This window comes from Ochotona curzoniae, unplaced genomic scaffold (assembly GCF_017591425.1).
Source record: "Ochotona curzoniae isolate NIBS_2020 unplaced genomic scaffold, NIBS_Ocur_1.0 contig_883, whole genome shotgun sequence".
Taxonomy (NCBI): Eukaryota; Metazoa; Chordata; class Mammalia; order Lagomorpha; family Ochotonidae; genus Ochotona; species Ochotona curzoniae.
The window spans coordinates 73764035-73782974 of NW_024466599.1; positions in this window are offsets into that span (position 1 = coordinate 73764035).

The window sequence follows — 18940 nt, forward strand, 5'->3', positions numbered from 1 at the left end:
TTTCATGTAAATTGCAGACCATATAGACACAATTCTAAAAATTATACCTCCTGTGGTTCAGTATATATACTTAGCAAGTATTTTCACCGTTATAGATAAGCTGCCCTGGTTGAAGGACTAATTCAAATCAAAATCGCAGGAACTCGTCAAAAGTTTCAGGAAAGTGAATTACGCTGTGTAAGTCAATAAAAGTGATACACGGTAATGGAGTTTATTTCTGGATAATTAGTGAATTTTGCCCATTAATGCTTGTATGCACATATGGACTTAGGAGTATATGTTTTCTTTACATTCTTGGTAAACCATTTTACAAACTGTGCACATGAGTGTGTGACTCACAAGGACTAGCGTACCACTTACTGGAGTCCTTTTCTAGTGTATGTGAAGGTGGGAGGTGTTTTGAGTGGTTTTCATGCTCAAATTGTGAAATTACTTTTTCAAATGAAATTTCGTTTTCAAATGACTGCTGAAAAATTCAAATCTAAAGCTCAGTTTTAATGACCAAAAAGTCTAATTTCCCTTATTTCTGTGAGTATGCATGCATATATTTATAGTTGTGTGTGAATGCATTTGTGTCCACACGTATGCCTGTATTTAGAGTTGCCATTGGAAAGGTCTCTAACCTTTGCAAATTATTATTATTTTTTTTCCTCTACCTAGACACGCTCCATATTGCACAGCCAGCAGGGGGAGATAAGATTTAAGGAAATAGCAAAATGAACTTCAAGGAAGCTGATAGTTTCTAAAGCAAATAAACAAACAAAAGAAGGCTTGTCTGGGAGCCTCAGTACTTTGCGGACAGGGTCAGATGCTGCCTGTGCATGGGAGTTTCGAGAAGCATTCGCCAATGGATACTGTACACAGTTGGATTCTAATTATTGGAAATCATTCCTGACACTTTCCAATATACAAGGATGGTTGGCTTCATTCATATGGACCTGGGATTCAACGTAAATAATATTAACAAGGTGAATCCACATTCGCATATTCTCAGAGATTGGGAGGAAATATCGATCTTGTTTCAAATTCTCAGAAGAACCATCACGTCTAACTCCCATGCAGCAGTTCATAGGTCAGCACAACTGAAGGTTCCGACTTTTTAAAATAAGTTATTACCAAAACATAATTCAAATTGTGTTCTATGTTTGCCAAATGATTCATATAGATACTTGGATGCATTGGATAACACTTATTGTCTTATACAAAACTTTGTATCCTAATATTAAAAAAAATTGGAATTTGGAATAAAATAGTCCCATTTTCATATTTACAAACCCTATTTTCACGAATGCAGTTTAGCCACGATGAGAGTCTTCTCAGTTCATCTGATACAACCTTGGCAAGCAGAAACAGTGAATGTGGCTGACATTGATACAAAGAAATAGGTTTCTCATATAATAGTACAAATTGATAAGGAAAGCCTATGGCGTTACATTCAACTTATCACTAAGGAAATGAGATTGTTAAAAGCGTACCTTACATTTGCATTGGTGTTTCCTCATTGGAAAGCAATTTCACATATTTTACTCTGCATTTATTTGGAAACCAGAAACAGTGAGGAGGAGATAGGGAGATGGGGACAAGGAGAGGAAAAGAAGAAAGAAAAAGAGAGGCGAGAGGTAGATGATGAGAAACAGAAGAGAGAGAAAGAACCCACATTCTCTGAGTCACCCCCAAATTATTCCCCATAGACAGGGCTGGACCAAGCCAAAGCCAGGAGTATGGAGATCACACCAGGTTCTGCACGGGAGTGGCAAGGACCAAGAGCCTGGCCATCCACCTCCTGCTGTCTCCCAGAGTGCACATCGGCAGGAGGCTGGAATCAAATACGGGCCTGAGCTCTAAGCCCAGCACTCCCCTAAGGGACACACATGCCACTGGGGTGCCAACAGTCGCCTCAAACTTTGCAATGTTTGATACCAACCATATTTTAAAAGAGACTTATTATACCCACTTCACAGATTAAAATTGGGCCAAGTTTCAAAGACTTTTAAAATTAAAACTTGGCTGCATACGTTAAATTTGTTGTTAAAGCTAATAGGAAAGTGACTCTTCCAGCTTATACTTTGATATGGATCACTGAGCTTTCGCCATTTAATCTCTTCTTTTCATACTATCTATGAATAATTAAATGTAAATTATTTTACATGTTTCAGCTGCCCTATTACTACGTTGAAATAACCATGTTAGGTAAAAATTGAATTTTAAAAACACCCAGTTGGATTTCAGATAATTTAAACATTTTTGCCAGGGCCCCGCATGGCACCTTAGTGACTAAAGTCCTCGCCTTGCGCACACTGGGATCCCATATGGGTGATGGTTCTAATCCCAGCGGCCCAGCTTCCCATCCAGCTCCCTGCTTGTGGCCTGGAAAGGCAGTCAAGAACAGCCCAAAACCTTGGGATCCTGCACCCGTGTGGAAGACCCAAAAGAGGCTTCTGGCTCCTGCCTTCGGATCAGCGCAGTTCTGGCTCTTGCGGCTGCTTGGGAAGTGAATCAAGAGACATATCTTCCTTTCTGTCTTTCCTCCTCTCTGTATTTTTTGACTTTCCAATAAAAAATAAAATACACACACAAACACATAAATATATATATATATATTTTTTTAATTTAGCCAATTCCTCAACCCACATGCTTAAACATGTATACATACACATATTTTAAAGAAACTTGGTGATATTTTCCAAAATCCTCTTGCTTTTCATATAATTATTAATATCCTTCAAGAGTAAATACTAATCGTGTCTATCTTTGTGACAAGGTGTCATTTTTTAAAGTCCATGCATACATTGTAGAAAGATGATTCATTTGGGTCAATTAATATTTTCATTGCCTCATCAACTTCTTTTCAAGGTAGGAATGCTTAAAAAATCTTTTGAATATCAGTTTTGAAACTTATTACGCTTCACAATTATTCCTGTGCTGTCGTAGGTCTTAGATCACTAAAACTTTCTCCTACAATCTAACTGAAATGTTGTCTGTTTTGATCCACATCTGTTCTTTCAGCATCCCACCGTCTCCCCGTGAGTTCATACGTGTTTGTCCTCCTGTGCTTGGCTTAGCTGGCATAGTACAGTGTCCCACAATCTCAATCAGATTGTTGTGGCTGTCAACACATCCTTCTTTTTCAAGTCTGTATAGTATCTCACGGGACGTGTACCACACATATTTTATCTGTTCAATTCCTTGCTGGTCCTTCACTTTGCTGTCATCTTAGCTGTGGTAAATAATACTAAAATGAACATGAACATCAAGATAACTCATCGGCATATACATTTCAGTTCATTTGGACATATACCCAGAAACGGGATTACTGAATCATCTGTTCATTCTATTTTTAGTTTCCAATATTCCAATTTTATTCCCTCTCCAGCCAATACAGAGTGTCTAACTCTGGTTTTAAAAGATTAGTTTTTTAAAAAAGGGGGGGGGGGATACCGAGGACCATAGAAATCCGGGATTGAGAATCATTGCAGAAATTAGACCTCGGCTGTGACCACATGTGTCCTACTTGAACGTTTTGATTTGGGATGCTATGGTTGAATTCATGCAGGAGACAAAGAAACACTGAAGGAGTTATGCTAAGATATCTTGCTCTCACTAAAATATTTAATTCCTTTAAGTTACTGAATATTTTATTATGCATAGGCTAAACTGAGATCCATAGAATCTAATGTGGGAATTTAGTCTGGTTTTGGATCTTAGGTATGCTGATTTTTTTTTCTAAAACATCAATATCACTTGTTGTAAATTCATGTAAAAGTGCTGTTTTTTCTCCCATAGCTCGTGCCTCACACCTGTCAGAATCTCCCTTCTTTACAAGCATGTCACTGCAACTTTCACTCCATTAACTACTACAGTTAATTTTTTTAAAAACAGAAAAGGCAATAAATAAACTCTCAAAAATATATGGATCTCTTTTTTGAAATTTGGTATAGTAAAGTGTGACCAAGACCAGACATGCTGGATGGTAATTTACCAGAGAGTCTCAGGGGTTTTGAGCCCATCGCACAAGGTACTCTATTCTGCTCTAACATGTACTTACTAAAAGATAGATTCATTTTTATTGGAAAGGAAGAGTTACAGAACTACAGAGAGAGAAAGAGAGAAATCTCTCTGCTGGTTCACTCCTCAAATGGTCACAACAGCTAGAACTGAGCTCATCTGAACCTAGGCACCAGGAGCCTCTTCCAGGTTTCAGACGTGGGTGCAGGGTCCCAAGGCTTTGAACCATTCTCCACTGCTTTGCCAGGCAGGCCATAAGCCGGGAGCTGGATCAGAGTACAGCAGCTGGGGACATGAACCCGTGTCCGCATGGGATGCCGGTGCTGCAAGGCGGGAGGACTAGCCGGTTTCATGCCAGCCTCTGATATGTATTTTTTTTTAAACATTCATTTATTTATTTGAAGGAGACAGAATGCAATAAAGAAAGAGAAATAGACATACAGAGCGAATATTCCTTCTACCGATCTGTTGATTCAGTCTCCAAATGGCTATACCCACTAGTTCTTAGGAACCCTATGCTCCATCTGGATCTTGTATGGGGAGGGACTGCCTCTCTAGGGACCTAAACAGGAATCTGAGTATAAATTGGTGGAAAACTGGAGTCGGGACCCAGATTCAAGAATGAATGCACACACTTTCCTCTGGGACATGAGCATCTCAACCAGCAGACTAAACTGTTCCACATGTTCCACTTTAAGAAACTGAAGAACTGGGCCCAATGTGGTAGCATAGTGGCTAAAATCCTTGCCTTGCATGTGCTGGGATCCCAGCTGGTTTGCATCTTGGAGGCCCCACTTCCCATCCAGCTTCTTGGCTGTGGCCTGGGAAAGTAGTTGAGGATGGCCCAGAGCCTTGGGACCCTGCACCCGTGTGGGAGAACTGGAAGAAGCTGCTTGCTTTTTATGTGCTCTGCTCCAGCCGTTGCAGCCTCTTGGAAAGCGAAACAGCAGATGGAAAATCTTCTTCTCTGTTTTGTCTCCTCTCTGTATATCTGAGTTTCTAATAAAAATAAAAGAAATCTTTCAAAAAATGTAGAACTATAATATTCCTTGTGTATGAAAAAATCGAATAAAATAGGTTAGCAAATATTCAGCATTTCAACAGAACTAGCAACGATACAGTGATAACATACTGGGAGGTTTACTAAAAAAGAAAAGGGGAATATTTTTAAGATATGATCACTTTAACCAGATCACTAAAAAATTACTTATTTTTATTGGGAAGGCAGATTTACAGAGAGGAATAGAGACACAGAAAGAGATCATCCATCTATTGGTTCATTCCCCACGTGACCAGAGCTGGGCAGAGCCAAAGTCAGGAAACAGGAGCCAGGAGCCAGCACCTTCTTCTGGGGCTTCTGATTGAGTGCAAGGGCTCAAGGATCTGGACCATGCACTCTACGCTACCCAGGCCACAAGTCAACAGCTAGATATGGAAGCTGAGCATCTGGGACACAAACTGATGTCCATTTGGGATCCTGGCACTGGCAGGTGGAGGATTAGCTCATTGAGACAGTGTGATAGTCCCCTAACCAGGATTTTAAATCTTTCCCCCGTCAACAACAACAACAACAACGACAACAAAAGCATTGGGATGATCAACCTGCAACTTAGAAGTGTAGAGGCACAGGAACAATTAGAGCTCTTTTTTCTAATGGGTAATTATTTTAAGTGTGATGTCTACCAACATTTCCATGTATGTGACTTATTATCATAGACCACCATGGATGTTCCTTAGTGTGCCTGCTTGGAAAAAGAAATTCATCAAGCATCTGTAAGAGACAGATCTTCCCAGGTTTATATGAAATCTCAGCTTCATTTAATTCCTGCAAACTTTCAGCAGATTTTGATCCTCATTTTGGTTCTCCTAAGCTTCCTCCTGCATCCAGTCCAGTGCCAGGCTGGTCAGCGCATGGATCAGGTTGGATCAGTGAATGGTCCTCATTGTGTAAAGTTGGGCATCACCCACCCTGCCCGTACAACCAGCTGAACGCATGAGGTTCAATGCAAAGGTATTTATGTCACCATTTACAGTTATTTTAACAGAAAAAAAAAAGGCAGGGAAGAGGGCTGAGATATTAGTAAAAGATGAAAACTACAGAAGGTTAACAACAAAGAAGCAAAACCAAAACCCCAAGATACTTTGTGTTGAACTACAATCAGGAATGGGGTGTGGTAAAAGATCAAGCCGTGGCTAGCAATGAAAGGAAGAGTCCTAAGCGAAATATCCAGGGTCCAAGGTGACTGGCGTGGGAGTCCCAACTCCAAAGGAAACTGGTTTATGTTCAGATGCATTCTCTTTTTACATTGGCAGCAAACTCATGAGGCAACAGATCCCAACTAAAGTGATAAAAGGGCTCTTTAATCCTCAGCCCATTTTTCATAAAAAAGTCGTAGACTTTGCTAGAAAAATACTCTTATATTCATCTATATTATATTATCCCACATCCCTTTGGGAGATGCTATGAAATAAAGAATCTGTGCAAAGAACTCCTAACTCTGAAACTTTGGGATTCCAAGACATCTAGCCTGAATGAGCTATGCGCCCTGGTCAACAAAAACCCAGTTTAGCGGGATGAAGACATCTGGGCTCCAATTCACCCACTACCGTGTGACCATGGTTTTGTTGTTCTTTGCCTACTTCTTTCACCTGCGAAGAGAGGTGTCTGAAATTTTAAAAATTGCTAGGTTAATTTTTTATATCTTGTAGTGTCCTGTGACTGTCCTGATGTTTTGCCTGTTATCCTGGATGTCTACACAGTTGATTCTCACGTCCCGTATTGTCATCGTTGATGCAGAACCTTTCTCTGAGCAAGAGAGACCATTCGAAGCTCCGCTTTAGGAGCCACATCAGGCATGCCCGGCGTAAGGTGATGAGCGTTTATACTGGATTGACATTCTTATTCCCACCGTGTCTATAAGGAAAAAATATATATATTGAAATTGGAAACAATTGAAAATTGATTTAGACATAAAGTGAGCAGCAGAATATTAGCTTTGTAGTTGCAAATAAGCTCACAGTTCTCCCAAATCATTTGGTTTTTATTTTGGCTTTTTAATATGCTACATAAAGCCTTTTTTTTAGATCACTGCAAGAACTGTGGTTTATACTAAAAACAAATACTTCATGAGGTTGCTTATGTATGATGAAAAATGATGTTTTATTACAGATGTTGTGGTTGGGTCCCAAATTCCCAAATCAATGCCACTTTTGTTAGAAGTGGTCAATATTATTCACACAATAAAATAACTCATTTGATTATTCCCTGTATTCTTGTATATACATCACGAGCTGGATTTTGATTTTTTCATACTCATAAAAATTCTACCTAAACTTAACATTGTAAGTAAATTGTGATTGCTTCCTAAGATTGTTGGAAAAAATCAGTGTAGTTCTGTGATTTTTGTGCTTGGAACCTAGCCATAGATGTTTATGCTAACATATATGAGTAATTTTTTTTTTTAAAGATTTATTTTTTTTTTTTTTTTTTATTGGAAAGGCGGATATACAGAGAGGAGAGACAGAGAGGAAGATCTTCCATCCGATGATTCACTCCCCAAGTGAGCCGCAACGGGCCGATACTATGCCGATCCGAAGCCAGGAGCCTCTTCCGGGTCTCCCACGCGGGTGCAGGGTCCCAAAGCTTAGGGCCGTCCTCGACTGCTTTCCCGGGCCACAGGCAGGGAGCTGGAAGGGAAGCGGGGCTGCTGGGATTAGAACCGGCGCCCATATGGGATCCCGGGCGTGCAAGGCGAGGACTTAACCACTTGCGCCACCGCGCCGGGCCCATGAGTAATTTTTAAAATGAACTATTTAACCTTTCTGTGCTGAGCCACAGTTTTTTCAGGCGAACATATGAAATATCTTTTATTCTACTTGAAAAAGAAAGCAGCTTTACCTATCTCATTGAGAGGTAAAATGACTTAACAAGTAAATCGATTTTTTTCCAGATCCCTTTCAAGATGAGGAGTGAATCATGCATTTCCACAGAGCAAACCACCACAAAACGGCAGAGTTGTAAGTCCACCTGTCTCTGAATGTGGACAGTCTGGGTATTGCCTTGCAAGATCTGCCTGCATTTTGCTGCAGAACCAGATCCAAAGCGTCTTCATTTGCAAGTCAGACATTCTATGATATCTATAGCAGAAATGTTCTGGATCTTCTCATAACCACCCCTAGTAAACAGTATTGAGGATGTTTTAGTAACTGAGATCCCCAAGCATGTCTAAGCAGAAGCTACAAACCTTCTCAAAGCCTACAAGGTGGACAAAGCCAGTGTCGTGATGCCCTATTGCTCCAACAAAAGAGACAACTGGGATTCAAAAACAACAGAGGAATACCACATCGTAAATGAAGGCATGGGAACAGCAAAGTGTGATGTCATGGAGTTCAGGGATACAGCCAGCCATGTGACCATGAGTCTTGTAGCTGCTGGCAAACTCTAAGGTTCTTCAAATCTAAAGTTCTTCAAATTCAAAATGGCCCTGATGCCCCCATTATTTTCCTTTTAAATGATATATTTCCATCGTAGCCTATCTTCTCTTCCTCTTCAGTATAGAGCATAATTATTGCCCATTCCTAATTAGGGGGTATTTGTAATATTTTTGTTGACAAAGAATCCATATTATTATTTCTCTGGGGCACAATGTCCTCACAAGGACAAGCTGCAGAGTTACGCATGAGTTTTCTGGCTTATGAAATCAAATATCCTGCTCATGTACATTATGAAAGATGCTCAATTTCTGAAAGATTCTGCTCCTTTCTTACTGTCAGTGGTGACAACCGAATGCACCATTCAAGGAGAGAGTCCTGTGGAAACAGGTGGAATATCTGAAGAAAGACTCAGGGGAAACCCTGTTTGAAAGCATTACAGGCCTTCCTGCTTTGGCTGTCTCCTCGCCTGTTAGTATCATCGTCACCAGCTGTGCACTAAATATAGCTACAATACCACCATCCAGAGAAACATTACACGATATAAGTTCTTATGGTCACAGAATATTATTTTGAGAATTCTGATTTACGCCCTCCTTATCACAGAGATACGGCATTCAAGGTATCAATAAAAACTGCCAACCATACAAATATGTCACAATAGGATCAACTTCTTTGAGGGGAAGGAATGGAAAGCACATTCATGAAATAAAAATTAACCAAGACTCTGCTAAAGAACATCTTGTGCGTGCAGTTTTTAAATACGCAGTGGCGGAAATCAAATCTCTATGGTATTTAAATCTCATTGGACATATTTTAAGGGATGACACGCCAGTTTCGTTTTGAAATGTCAATATTTACAATGCATCAGAATTCTTTGGGAATATTTAAACTGAAAAGATTTTGCCTGTCTGTTTATTATATGCCACGGGTTCATAGTTTGTTCGTATGTTTCGGCTGGTATATGTATGAGGACCAAAGAACACTCCAACTCCGGAGACTGGGCTTCAGAAGTAAATCAGTGCTTCTTGGATTGCGTGAGAATTACAAGGCTCTCAGAGATAAGTTTAGCTGTTAGTAATATTCTACATATTTTATATTTTATGGTTTATGAAAGGCATATATGTATGCATACACATATGTTCATATACACACATGTGTATGTGAGTGTGCGTATTGCAGAGACTACTGCAATGCCCAACACCCAAGTTTCAGACAGCCATTAGCAGGGAGCCACCAGCCTGGGTTGGGTCTCCCACCTAAGCCATCATTGATCCTCCCCTTTGGCGTATTAGCAGGAAGTTGAATTGCATAAAGAGATGCCGGGTTTCTCTAGCACTGAGAAGAGCTACAGGGGGTATGAAGCAGCAGTTAAGCTCACTGTTGCCCAAGTCGTGTCATTTTCATGAATTTTGTAAGATTTGAGCCTGAATTAATCACCGACATCATGATCTGTAGAAGAACCCCAAGCATGGGAGTATTAGACAAACAGCCTTCACGATGAAGGCAGGGTGTTTCTCAAAAGGATCAGTAGTTAACATTTTCATAGTCATGAGTTACTGTGAGGATTCAGATACTACTGATAGTCTCATGACTTGTAGTACCCTTAGCCTGCAGCCCATGTAACACACACCAACGCCTGCATGTTAACTCAGAGCAGCCTGGGGAATGCCTATATTGTCTGCCACTGATCAACCTTCAGAGCATCATATGTAAAGAAGAAAGATTATCTTAACTCCCACCTGCCCTGAAAGGCACCTGCCTGTGCGTGTACTCAGATACTCAGAGCACACCGCGTATTTGTTGACAGTGGTAGCTGACATTTGTCGTCCTTGATTTTGCTTTTCTTTAGTGTTATTTTCAAACACCCTAAATTCAGCATGAGAAAAGTCACTTCAGAAGTGGGCGAATTCACACAACCCACTTGAAAGATAGTTCTCAAAGCATTTTGTAATAGACAGCCTGACTGGGGTAACACCTAGCCGCCGGAAGCTGCTTCGTTTTGAACACACCAAGAACAGATTCTGGCTTTCATGCTTCCAAATATTCTTGTCTCAACTCCAGATCAGCCTTTCCATGAGGCACTCGTTTCGTGCAGTTTCTTCCATCTCGGAATTCTCCTTTGAGACGATTTCACATCACAACGTGTAGACGTAGGACAATATAAGAAGGATGACGTATGGATGCATTCACTTTCCTTCGCCTCCATGCTTGCATCATTTCAGAGGAAACTCCAGCTAGAGTCTTCGCTCTATTAAGACCCAAATCTAATGTTAACTGTGCGAGTGGTTAGGTAGATATGCTTATCTCTATTCACGAACAAAAATGTCATGACTTAAGGATTTGCTGATGCAATATTTTAAGTGTTTCCAATAAGTATACAATTGCTCTGAATTGTGCAACTTGATAATACTTATAAGTTGTTGATATAAAACAGCATAATGTATGTGATATGTTTTTGCATACAGACATGCAGGATTAGTCAAATTTTACAAAAATGGCCAATTTACATTAGACAATTCAGAGCTCCTGTGATCTCAGCATGCTGTTGTTTCTCCTTGTGTAAATATTGACTGGCTTGTCCCTTGCACCCCTCTGTAATATAAACTTCCACAACTCCACACTTATTTATCTTGCAAACAAAACTTTCTATCTAATTTCTGATACAGTTGAAATTAAGTTGTATTTATTTTAGGAGCTAATCTAAAAAATCATAAACGAAGTAAATTGATTAGTATGAATTACAAAATACCAAAACAAATGACAACTAAACGTATCATGTATTCAGTGTACAATATGTCTCAGGCATTGCTTCAAAGTTTTGTACCTCATAAATATTTGCACAAACCCTAAGGGGTTAAGTGCTATCATTTTTATTTCATAGATACAGGACTGGAGACAGACGTTTTATAATTCCCCACAAACTACACAGCAAGAATTGTGATTAATTCAGAAATGCAAGTGGCTTGCTCTCACCAGTGAGTGTTTCAATAGAGAAATTAAGAGAAAATGTAAAATTTATTTTTGTCAGTTTTCTAAGCCAAATTGCACGTGATTAATAGCTACCATATTGGATGTCACAGCCGGTTGAGTGGTACTCTGCCTGAGCATTCCGCCTTCCTAAAGAGTTTTTACAGAAAGGATATTTCATATATCAAAAATTGGTTTAACACAGAAATAATGCTAACATTGCTAAATTTCCTGATGCTTTTTTGTTGACTGCAATTAATGCATTCTTATCACACAGCATTACAGACAGAAACTTTTCATCCACAAAACCTGTAACAAGTATCACATTCCATAGAAACACTGAAGAGCGTCAGAAATGCTGTGAAAACGTGCCGAAACAATTAGGCAAATGAGCCAAATGGAGAGCGTTGTCAACCCCTGTCTCTTCAAGAAAACATGGTTTGCGAGAAACATGAAGAGATTATAAAGTTGCTATTAACAGGTAAGATGATTTTCATTTCTTCTTCTTCTTCTTTTTTCTACTTTTTGTTGCTTTAATAACAATTAGCAGTTGTGAAATGGTTTGTGATCTAATACTTCAAGACAGCCTAAACATGCCCATTACATGTATCTAGGATAAGGTTGAAAAATAGGGAAGAAATATGGACACTTACTACATAAAAATAAACCTGCACTATGCTTATATTCTCAAAGATGAACTATATAATGGAGACAAGCACATCGAAAAAGAAAGATATGTTCCAGCATGCATTTCTACTCCTTAATAAAAAAAAAGGATTCCCAGCAAAACTGCTCGATATACCCTGATAATGTGATCCTAGGTTTCCTACCATTGCCTGGACCTACAATGCCATGATACGCTTAAATAGCACAATGCTATGCCTGTAACTATTACTAAGGATAACACCTTCGTAATAATATGGGGGAAATAGGGAAGAGACAGAGAATGGGGAGACAAGAGGGGGAGATGGAGACTGAAACCCATATACCTACCAAACTGCATCATGGGAAATAATAATGACAATCAACCTTTATGTAGCAAAGTAAGACTTAGCCATAACCTCAAAATCATCTTTATTTTTGAAACAAAGATCACACGAATTCACTTCAATAGCGAAACCGCCATAGGTAACAGACTCTGTATATGAAATTCAACATTTAAGAGAGGTGAACCAAAAGGTGGCTTGATTCACCTGTAATAATACTAAACCGTAGTTAAAAAATGAGGCTAGTGAGCGAAAGTTGTAAAGGACGTTATAAATTCTGTGTGAAGTTAGCACACACTGCTATATTCTGTTACAGAACTTCCCATCTATGCAACCTTTCTAATAATCTCCCTTCAGAATTCTGGTTAGAAAATCAAATGTGGCCTGGCGCAATAGCCTAGTGGTTAAATCGTCGTCTAACACACCCGGGATCCCATATGGGCGCCGGTTTTAATCCCGGCGGCCCTGCTTCCCATCCAGCTCCCTGCCTGTGGCCTGGGAAAGCAGTCGAGGACGGCCCAAAGCCTTGGGACTCTTGCACCCGCGTGGGAGACCCGGAAGAGGCTCCTGGCTTCGGATTGGCTCAGCTCCAGCTGTTGCAGCTGCTTGGGGAGTGAACCATCGGATGGAAGATCTTCCTCTCTGTCTTTCCTCTTTTCTGTATATTCGCCTTTCCAATAAAAATAAATACGTCTTTAAAAAAGAAAGAAATTCAAATGCACCCCTTTCATGGTTTCTTTCTGAATATTTGTCACAATATGTAATGTATAAGATCTCTAAGCGAGGTTAGCTATGGTGCCTGCTCAATTTTCTTATGCCTGTATTAGAACATTTTGAATGAGCGTCAATGCTAACACTTTCACAACAAACACAGCCTTGGTCATGAACATTAAAAGATGGGCTTTGTTGTTGTTGTTTAGGATGTAAGGGGAAGAGAAAATGTGCCCTGTTATCTGAAACATTGTAATAGCTTTTCTATAAAAAGAAAAACCGACAGGGTGCCTGAAAATCCTGTATATTTTTTCATTACAGATTTGTATATTTTTGTATGTATATTTATGTATAATTTCATATAAGCATATATCTTCCATAAACTTGTTGAAGACCCCTTTAATGTACGGATTTCAAAATAGTTGTGCAGCAAAGTAAATGTATCTTTGAATTCCCTTTTTGCTGAGCTTTTTGGAAGTACCGTCTTGCAAAGGAAACGATACGTCATTAGAGTACATAATGCTAAGTGTGCAGACCCTGTGTCTGCAAGCAGATCCAGTTTAGCATTTCCTCCCTCTGCCCTCTCTGGGCTGTAGCCTGAGAACAGCAGCTGCAGTCCGGGTTAGTCCTGGTGCTTCTGGCGAGGGTTTGCGGGAGCTTTTTGTTTTTTTTTTTTTTTTAGCTACCTCTGCCAGCCTTGCTCTGAATCAGATGAGCAAGGGCCAAAGACGCGGGCAACCTGCAAGTCCGGGCTGTCCCTCTGAGTCTTTGGGGATTTACTTAGCATGACTTTCCTAGCTGCTGCTGTTTTGCAGATGTCCGAAGAGTCAAATCACCATGTCGAGTTTTATTATTGTTTAGAATACTTGTATCACTAGGAGTAAAAGTTCGGAGCTATCACTGCTCTCCTCTGCTGACTTTCCCAGGTAAACATTTGAAGGGAAACACCAATACAGTAAGAACAAGTGCAGTGGGAAGGGAAAAACATGAAGGTGAATGCAGACATGCAGGAAGTTGCTTTCTTCTGTTGGAACATTGATGAGGTTATTTTATAAAAGAGAAATAAAATCCTTTTCCTTAAAATTGTAGTTCAACTTTTTTTTCTGTCTGTGGGAACCGTTGCCAAATTTTCTTCCAAAGTACAAATACATAAATGCATGGCATGAAGAATTAATGGTATCCAGGTCTCCAATTTGAAAATCCCTACCATCAGCTGCAAGCGCTGTATCTGTTCAGGGCAAATTAATGCTCGGTGAATTCCAATTTTTGCATTTTTATATGATTATGCACCAGACATAAATAGAACAATAATGCAAGTCTATTTAATTTATATCTCTGAATGTTGTTTCTAAATGATAAAAAGAAAAGAAGAAATTGTGTACATGCATGCATCCACCAAAATAGTATGATTCTGAACAAATCTAAAATTATTTACTAATTTCTCATGGTAATTTTAACTTGAGTATTCTTGGTACAGTAAAACTAAGATTGCTGCATAAAGCACTTCTTTTGAATTTATCTTGAAGTGTTAATTCATTTGTAATTTTAAGTTGCATTTGAGGTAAATTGGGAAATATTTCTAAATTCATATTTACTCCAAAATTTTGAAGCTCATAAATTAAAACTGTCTCATTTGAATCCCCAAATATCTGAATTTGCTTTGAAGAGAAAGCTTTTTTTTCCCCTTTCATTCATATAATTCAAAACAGCTAAACAGAGTCTACTTCAATAATTTAAATGATTCATATGTGAGAACAAATATGGAAAATCTAAGCCCCAAACAAAATTGCAGACTTAAATTATAATGATAATTTAAAATGTGTGTAATATAATTATAGTATAGGGTCTGCTATAATGAGCTCGGAAATACTATATCTATAGCAAATGTGTTAGGACGGTGGTATTAGATATGGCTTTCTCTGAGCATTTTTTTACACGTTTCTGAATTACGATACCTGTGCCAGAATCACTCTACTATATCAAGGATTTTTTTTGGATGGAGAAACGAATTTTTTAAATTGTCAAAACATGATAGAGCAAACTTTCCCGTTCTACATGGAATCTACACAAATATGAATATCAACTATGTACGGATTTTGAATGCATAAAGATAGTGATGTACTCGTTTTGAAATTGGCTCTAGAAGAAAGTTGAAGACATTTAAGTGGATAATCCACTCACACTCATCAATGCTACACAATCACAGCAAATTCGACACATTTAAATTATGAACACTAACAATGAGCATTGCGTCATTCCATGTAAACGCTTGACCGGATTTTTGTACAAATATAGGCATGTTTTTCTTTTGAGTCCCATGGTAATAGGTCAAACCACAGTGCGGATCCTCTTTGGCTAACTACATCTTTGCTGCTTGCTAAACAAGTCCTTGACTTTTGAATTGAATATACACCATCACTTCATATGGAAGTCTAGTGCAGTAACAGCAGCGGTTTTACTGTCAGCTCTGTTTAAAGTGGGTAACTCTACGAAAGAACACAGGACAAACTCTCCTAGTTGTGGGGTAACTATTTACTGCGCAAGAAATGCGTAACTTCTTGTGGCGGCAGGAAAGCACGGCAGAAAGCAATGCTGTGATCACAACCGTGATGAACAAAGCACGGGGGGTTCAAGGCAAAATACACAACTGCAGGTAATCAGAGAGTCATCCATCCATTCATGGATCCCTCCGTCCATCTATCCATCAATCTTCAGTTCAACGAAGAACCGCTACAAACAAGTCATTGCAATATGCAAAATCGTGTGTGAAGAAGAGTGTTGACAAAATTAAGGATGGGGACAGCAGCTTATCCCCAAGTGCTTTGACATGTATATAGTTATTTAAAATATAAACTGGCTAAACCGTGCTGTGTTTGTATCTATATATCTGTATCTTTTTTTTCCCCAACAGTGGCACTTGAAAAGGGTGGCCGATTCTAAGTCTGCCAGCAGAGTGGATTTTCCATAAAGAGGTGACGCTGAGTCGTGGCATGCAAGGGTCAGAACACTATTTAACAAGACACTCCGGAGGTCAGGTGCTCATCCCATTTTGATTTCTACCACAGTTTAAAGACATAGCAGGGGATGCCATGGATACAGTCTGACGAGAAGAAAGTTTGTTCTGGCTGACATCCACAGGGGTCCATGTAAGAAAGTCCCTCTCAGGCTGCAGGGTACGAGGTAAGTGGAGCAGCCCCAGGTGGAGCTTTCAAAACCAAACCCAAAGAGAAGGCAGAACTAGATGGCGACTACTATGGCAATTAGGAAAAGTGCTTCGAACTCTGTTGCAAAAGGCACAACTATGTTTGGACGCTGAGACATGAATCAATGAGGGAACATGGTCTTGACGCAGAATCCGTGGCATCTCGCTGTCCCAGTTCAAAGCACATTTCCATTTTCACCAGCAGTAGCCGCTCAGAGACGAACTGTCTCTCTAGGTGAGTGACATTTTGCTTTTGCTTAGGAGCGTTTTAATAATGGCGAGTTTCTGATCAAATAGCTGCGCCGATATTCCCGTATCTGTCTATCCTAGATTGCTGGTTTTCTCTCCGGAAACTTTCTGTCTTCAATACAAGTCTGGCTGCCAGGTGTGGTCCTTGACAGATGAGGATGAAGTAACCTGTTGACCTGCCCCCACCCCGGGGTTTCTAGACTGCCTTTTATCCCAAGACCTTGCATCTTTTTTTTTTTCCTTCTTTTTCTATAAACCCCCCAAGGAGTGCTGAACCCATCATCTGTCTATTGTCCCCATGTCTGGACCAGCCTGGACGTTCTGGCTTAGCCCTGCAAGTACCTTTTGACCTCGATTTTTAGATTCTGATGTGAGTTTCGGTGACTCCTCTTTTCTTGTGGTTGATCGTGGCTGGCTTTTGAAACTACCTGTCATCCTCCATCTACCTTCCTCAGAATTTCTGATTTAGGCTTTCTGACACAGCCTCACCACCTGGGATGCTGAAGCTAACGCTCAACTTGAAGAGCTCCCAGGCTTTATGTGTGAGTCTTATTTATTTTGGTCTCAAACATGAGATTTGAATCTCAATAAAGATAGTCTCTAACAATCCGCAACCTGGACAAAGATGTGCCTGCTTCAGAGCTTGCCACATGCGAACTCAAGCTGTGTTAGGTGGGGCACCAGTTTCCTGAGAAGGTCCCTGTGTTATGAGGCAAGCTAAAGTAATCAGACAGGCAAGAGAAACTTGCTGTGGGTCTAAAAATGCACTGAACATCAACACAAGCAAATGTCCTTAAAAGCAAATTAATTTTTGTGTGTGCTTTTAACACAAAGATATATTAATTTTTCAATTTTTTTGGTTTCACAAATGTCATTGCTTTAGCCCATCTTTCTACAATTTTGGAATATATGCAAGAGAGTGGCGTTCTGTATAAATACAGCCGTAGAATACTGCTCGCTGCAGAAAATTCTTCGTGAGAGCCTGCTGCTGCTTGCGGTAAGAAATATGTGAAATAACTCTTTTACAAAGTAATAGAAGTTTTAAGTCAAATTATGCTAATTTTTACATAAATAGACACAAACTCAGGAGGGTAATAAGATGCAGTATGAATCATGCCCAATCTTTCAGACCGCCCTTACAGAAGAAAAAAAAAAAATCTAGTTAGGAGGCAGAAAAATAATATGCTAAGCTTTTGCTCAAAAGCTAGCTTATGCATTAATACACACTTAAAAGGTTTGTCTAGGAATAAAGTATCTATCACCAACGTTTCATGCGTCCAAAAACAATGAAACTGATATTCTATCAATACTGTAAGATCTTTTGGGTCTTCAATGTTCCATGGACACAATGACTTCTTACATAAAATAAACTGTAATATGTTATAAATACATTATATAAATTACTTGAAATATATTCTGTGGCCTCTTATGTGAAGTGAACCTTATAAAGCATATTTCATTTATGACTTCATAGGTTTACAGGGATTTGTTTAGTTCAGCAGTTTTGGTACAATTTTTTTTTTTCAAAAAAAAAAATCCTTAGTTAACCAGTTTGCTGCTATTACTGCATCCTCAAATGTCAAATGAGTCTATGGTTCATCTAAAATATTTAAAGCAAGTTTTTTTTTTTTTTCTTTCCACATCAGTCTGTCTCAGAAGGAGTTTCCAACTTTCTGAATCTTGATCTATTCATTCTCACCATCAAAATCATCTCTGAAAAACAAATCATCTCGGCCACCGTCATACCACCTGCAATGACTACTACCTGCTTAAAGACCAGCTTTTAAACATAAAATAACCAAAGACAAAGAAGGTGAAACCAAAGTGTGTAGGCAGGGGTTTTAAAGTAGCCATCATCTCTCCATCCAGAACTTATGTATGCTGTGGCGCCAGCCAAACTGCTGCTGGTGAGGCCTTCATTCCATCTGGGTGTTTGTTGGAGCCCCAGATGTTGCATTTCTGAACCAACCTCCTGCCAATGCACCTGTGACAGCAATAGAAGGTGGTCCAATGGTTTGAGCCCTTGCACCCAGTTGGGAGACCTGCAAGAAGCTCTTAGTTCCTGACTTCAGACTAACTGAGAGCCAGCCGTTGCTGCCATCTGGGAGTGAATCAATGGATGAAGGACCCCTCTCTCTCTCTCTCTCTCTCTCTCTCTCTCTCTCTCTTCCTCTCCCACTCCCTCTTTCTCCTTCTCTCTGTGACTCTGCCTTTCAAACAAATACATATTTTTTTAAAACAATGCATACGTGTTGAATACCATCCTTTCCTTTTTGTACTTCCTTGCGTTTGTTTGTGTTTTCTTTCTCGTTCCTTCATTGTTTTCCTTTGATTCTACCTTTCCTTTTATTTTACTGATATTTTGGCTCCTAGCTCTAGGGATTGT